Source organism: Panthera uncia, assembly GCF_023721935.1.
Source record: "Panthera uncia isolate 11264 chromosome A1 unlocalized genomic scaffold, Puncia_PCG_1.0 HiC_scaffold_17, whole genome shotgun sequence".
NCBI classification, from domain to species: Eukaryota; Metazoa; Chordata; class Mammalia; order Carnivora; family Felidae; genus Panthera; species Panthera uncia.
In genome coordinates this window covers 102,973,357-102,979,838 of record NW_026057577.1, presented here as the reverse complement: position 1 = coordinate 102,979,838, position 6,482 = coordinate 102,973,357, and positions in this window count along the sequence as shown.

Below are 6,482 nucleotides of genomic sequence, written 5' to 3'. Positions count from 1 at the left end.
GGAGGTGGAGCTGTGCAGGGAGAGGGACTGGGAAAGAATGATATGGGAAAAAAAAGAAAATGCAAATTACTTAGAGTATAGTTTGATTTCTAAATGACAGTTGGTTGCCAAGAATAATAATAAAACGTGAATAGTGAATAAACTGGTTGAGGGTTTTTCTCATTCCAAGTAATCAACAGAACTTTCAAGAAAGAATTGTTACAGTTTCTCCTAAGGTTTTTATACGTCAAAATTTATTCTTACTAACCAAAATAGCAGCTCAAGAGGTGTCTCTAGGGATTAAACACTTAGATATTTATGTAAGGATATACTAGTTTTTGGAATTGCTTTGGAGAAGCTGTGTCAGTTTTGATGGGAATGCTAAGTAGTTACAGCTTAAGGAAAAATCCTTGAAGATTAGCTTGACAGATTTATCAAAGACTTACGAGAAATTAATGCATGATAAAAACTAGAACAGAAATATCAGACATCCTGTGGGTTTAAAAAAGGCCATCAGTTACCTAATGTCAATGAGGTTCCATGTAGAATATAAAATCTTACAAATCTCTTGACACTAAAGATTTTTTAAAAACTCTGAAAGTAAGCAAGCACTTCTTAAATGTTGCTAAAAAGTTATTTCTTGATATAAAGCGTTATTTGTTAAAACCTGATTTCCTCATGAAAAGCTTTAAAAGTTCAACCTATGATTTATAAAACCATTTATGAACAGTGGCAATAATCATTAAAAATATAAAAACCAGATTGCTTAAGCATTAGTGATATTTCCATTAGTCAATAGAGCTACAACAAACAAGTTAGATTGTGTATGTGTGCACTTTGTGATACTAGAGGCCAAACTGGTGACTTTTCAGGAACACACAGATTATTAAAATGAAGTAAACCATTGAATACAAATCTCTCTTAATCCTATTACCAGCTATTAATTCCTTGCAGCATTTTTGATCGCTATCACTTTTTGTTGCTTAATACGTAGGAACAGTTACGGTTTCCCAAATGAGGCCTTAGGGAAAAAAGGCAAGAGATTTGTCAGAATAACACTTGGCTAGAATCCCTCCTTACTAACAGTGAGACCTTGCTCAAGTCTTAACTCTTTGAACTTGGGTTTCCTCCTCAAAAAAGTACTAATAATAACACTTCTCTTTCCCATAGTCCGTTGCAAAGGTCACATGAGACAATTCATGTGGAAGTTCTTTGAAGCAACTAAAGCTATGTGAATGTTAGATGTTATTAAAAGTGGTTCAGAGGGTGTGGCTCTGATTGAGCTGTATCATTCTTGAAATTATAATTAGAGTGTAGAATTAAAAGGAAAACTTTCTGTAATTGCGCATATGTTTTACAAATATCACCTTGGTTTTCTGAGAGTTCTAAACAGTCAAGGAAAGTAGAATGAGGACGTACTTCTTACGGTCTAGGTGTTTTTGTAAGTACCCAGCTGCTTTTAGTAATCGTCCAGACTGGAAGACCTGCCAACTCCACTCCTAACCCCCCAAAGTACATATGTTTAAAACTTTAGCAGCATTATAACATATCTTTATATAGCGGAATATTAACATTATTTTAATCTTTTAACTTTGGAAATGCTGTTCCCAGACAGAAGCTACCTAGTTTTGCTATGCATGTAAAAAAATTAAAAATTACTCCAAAGCAATGAGAATTTTTTCTTTATATATATATATATATATATATATATGCAGTTATAAAGATATACTAAGGTAGATACTAATTTTTCCCTGACAGGCTTGGCAGAATAAACTGTCTATGCGGGAAACAGTCAGTCAATATCTAATGTACATTTGTTAGCACCTACTATGTGTCTCAGGCATTGTTCTTCAGAGGTAAACACAAGAAGAGTCTCTCCCCTCACAGAATTTATGTTTGAGTAAAGGAAACAATAAAGAAAAAAAACAATATAATTTTCAAAGAGTAAGAAGTGCGATGAAAACCTAGTATGATGAAAAGTGGAATTGAAAGGTGGTGGTTGGCAATAGCATGGGCCAGAATGGGAAGACCTGAATAAGAGGCCTCACTCAGAATATTATAGAGAAGAGCAGTGTGGGCAGAGCTAGAAGCATGTGCAAGACCTTAAGGCAGGAACAAGATAGGCAGGCTCAGGGATTAGTGGCAGGGAAGTGGTAGCTGGTGGGAAATGAGGATGGAGAGTAGGCAGAGACCATGGGATAGGATTTTGCAAGTCACAGTAAGTAATCTGGTGAATTCTAAGTGAAATGGGGGAGCCAGTGGAGGATTTTGAGTAGGGGAATGACAATTTTTTCATAGCCTTATTGAGATAAAATTTACACACTTCTAAAATTCACCCATTTGAAGTGTGCATTTCAATGGTTTTAGTATATTTACAGAATTGTTCAGCCATCACCATGATCGAATTTTAGAATCTTATTTGTTTTTAAAAAGATCATTCTGGCTCTGGTGTGGAGAATGGATTATAGAGGGGGCGAAAGTAGAAAGGAGGAGGTCAGTTAGGAGGTTACTGTTATTATTCCAGATGGGAGGTTTCGAAAGTGACCAAGGGAAAGTTTGCATTCCTTCACTCCTTCACTACATCACTTCTAAACTGCCTATTGAGGGGCACCTGGGTGGCTCATTTGGTTAAGCGTCCAACTCTTGGTTTCCGCTCAGGTCATGAACGATTTGTGATTCAAGTCCCACATCGGGCTCTGCTCTGATAGCACAGACCCTGCTTGGGATTCTCTCTCTCCCTCTCTCTCTGCCCCTCCCCTGCTCACTCTCTCTCTCAAAATAAATACATAAAAACTAAAAACATAAATAAATAAATGCTTGAATTACCTATCAAGCCCCTGTGATGTGCTAGGTACTATTTGAGGTGCCAGGTCTCCAGTGGGGAGTAAGGCAGATGTGATCCCTGCTCTGGAGAAGCAGCTGTGGGACTGAGTGTGGCAAACTCAGCCCTCTGGGGTTCACCCATTGCCAAGGTATTTAATTTGAAGAATAGAGAACTCAACATATGAAAGTCAACATATAAAGAACCCTTCTCACTCCGCCTACACCCACAGTGAAAAAGCCGTCTGGGATTCCAGCTGGCATTGCTGTCCAGAGGCTGGACACGTGGTGAAGTGTCCAGCATGAGCATGCATGGCCTGTGACAGTGTGGAGGGGAGCAGTCAGGGAGAAAGATCAAAGACCCCTCTCCTTTTCTCTGGGGGGTGTTGTAGGGAGTGTAGAACATCCTTCTAGCTATTTCATACATGGGCAGTAGAGAAAGTCATTTATGGAGTGTTTTGCATTTGTGCTCAACATAACCACTTCCTCCCCAACATCCAACGGGCCTACAATGTGTGCCCTTAATCTGTGGCTGAATTCTGCTGCCAGATGTTTTCTCAACTCTCAATCCCAAGAACCCCTTCCTCCAGCATTCCTGGGGCTTATCTCATGCAAACTATTCAAAGGTGTTGTGTTACAATCAGGTCTTTCATAGCATGTGCTGCTATAAAATTTTTGAAATTTTAGTCAAAGCAAAAACAAAATAATAAATTAAGCCTGAACTTCTACTGAGAAGAAAGTAATGAAGGAATGCTTAAACACTATTGTCGATATCACTCAGTTCTAAGAAGACAAAATTTAACAAAATATGGCACCGTGAATATTCTTTATTTACCCCTAAATAGCTTTTTGCTAAAAGAAGAATGAATGTGCATCCTTGTTTTGGTGGATTTGGTGGATCTGTTTAGTTAATGTAGACCTAATGGTTTGAAAGACCTTTTCTTTTCATTTTTAAAGACTATTTTTATTTACTTAAGAAGTACAAATACTTTTAAAAAATTACATATAATCTCACCATCGAGGGGTAACCATGGTTGACATTGTGATGTACTTACTTCCAGGCTTTTCTCTGTGTCCATGTGTACTGATGAAATATGTCTATAAGAATGGCCAGACGTGTCTCAGTGGCTCTTTGTGCTTGAATTAGCCTGAGTGGTTATTTTTAGATCCATGTATTTGAAAGCCTCTAGAAACAGAGATCAGATTTCTATTACTTTTGTATTCTTTCCAGGTACACAGTAAGCTTCTGAACTTGGTAGATACATGGCAAATAAGAGTTAAACTAATAAATAAGCCATAAAATATGCACTTACTCAATGTCATTATTTTTAACATTTGCTTCTTGAAATGCTTCCAACTGTAACAAGACTCAGGACAAAATAGAATACATGTATTTATTTCCCTTTTCATTTAGCTTCCCCGCAAAAGAATCAATCCCTGTATTGATTTTCTCCATCCACCTTAATAGGAGGATATAGCAAATAAAGAAAATATTTTCATGAGAGCTTCTTGTAAAGAAGAAATTTGTAAGTTCTGGTTGCTGATATGATGATATTGGATGAGTGAACTACTATGGTTTTAGGTCTCCATAATATATAAGAGATAGTTTCATCCATCTCTTAGATAACATTTTGCCTTTAGTGTAGTAGTAAATTGATGTGGTTTACAAATGCCTTCACTTAGACAATAATAGAAGCGCACAGCACCATATCTAATGCCATAATTATTTCTCATACATTGATATTCTCAGGCAATTCTGGGAGCTCAAGACTAGATGATTGTCCATTCTGATTAATAGGACACTGATAGGTGTTATACTGATGCCACTGAACAGCAAATCATTGAAAGCGAAGTGCTACAATTTGCCTGCTGCCATCCAGCTCACTGAGTAACTAACCGTCTATACATCAAGCCCCACTATGAGGTGCGGTGAATGTGTATCAGAGCCCACATATTGAGGAAGTCCTTCCAGAGCCACTGATCTATGACATTTCTTGACTAGGGCCCAACACGGACCCATATTATTGTTGCTGCATCAGGCAGCTTCAGCATATGTGAAAAGATAGTTCGATCCCCTAGGTGATCCAGGTCAGGGATGAGCCTTTGTTTTGAATGATTAGAGAAACTCAGCTAAGTCATGTTTTGGAGTCAGGCTGGGAGCTCACACAATCTTGAAAGCACCACTTGGGGGAGCCAAAGCAGGGTATGGTCCCGATAAACCTGCATTTGTGAGGCAACAGGCCTGGGTCAGACAGCCAGTCCCACAACTTCTGGGGGATTTAGGATTAGAAACGTAACCTCCCTGCATTTGTTTTCTATTGCTGCATCACAAATTACCACAAGCCTAGTGATTTAAAATAGCATGTATTTATTATCTCAATGATTTCCACGGTGAGGAGTCTGAGCACAGCTTAATTGGATCCTCTGTTCAGGGTCTCACAAGGCTGCATGAAGGTAGGGACCAGGCTGGCTTTCATGTGGAAACTTACCTGGGGAAGAATCTGCTCATTCAGGTTGTCTGCAGAGTTCATTTCCTTGAGGCTATATGGCAGATTGTATGACTGAAGTCCCCCTTCTTTTTAGTGGCTGTCAGCTGCCCTCAGATTCTAGAGGCTTCCCATGATTCCTTCCCACATGAACTTCTCCAATATGGCTACTTATCTCATCCAAGTCTCAAGGGGAGTCTCTGACTCCAGTCTGCTAGTCTTATATAGTATGAAGTAATCATGGGAGTGACATCCTATCACATTTGCTGTATTCGGTTAGAATCAAGTGACAAATTCCTCCCAGACTTAGGGGAGGAGATTACACAAAGGTGTGCACACCAGGAGGTAGCACCATTGAGGATTATTTTATGGTTTCTCTGCCACAATCCCTGAGCCTAATCTGTAAAGTTGGTATAAAAATACCTACTTCACAAGTTGATTAGATTCAATATGAATAACACTCACCGAGTGTTTGCATGGTGCCTGGCACATAGTAAGGATTGAGTAAATTTTCGGAGATGATAATGGTCATAATCATTGGTGACAACCAATGGATATCCTAATAAATATGTTCAACTTCCTAAATCATGCAGAGAATGTCAAGTTTGGACTTGAGTCTTTCAAAAGGAAGCATCAAACCAGTTCTCTTTGTGAGATGGAGAGGAATGCAAAGGCATTGATTATCTAAGGCAGGACATAATTAAGGAATAATATCTAACTTGACTTTGAAATAAATTGTGAGATTTCTTTTCTTTCTCTGGTAGTTTTGCTTAGCACATTATTCCATATTACAGAGGTGCTCTAATTACTCTAATTCACTTAACTCTCTTGGTCACTTAGTTTGAATCATTTAGTATTATTGCCAGCAAAGCTGCAATGAACATACTTCTACATGTATTCTGTGCATTTGTGTGTTGTTATAGGAAAAAGTTATTCAATCATTTATTGAGAACCTATTATGGATCAAAATTATATTAAGTTCTGGGTGGGTAAGATAGATATGGTCCCTTCCTTCATGGAGCTTACAGTCCATTAAACATTATAGGCATTAAATAACTCCAAATATAGGATGTATATTATAGGAAGAACTAATATAATAAGGAGGAGGGTGAGGCGAGGCAAGGTCAGATCCAAGGACAGAAAGGTAGCAAAGTTCTGGGGACTAAGGAGAACAACAGATAGACCACCTTTAGAAAA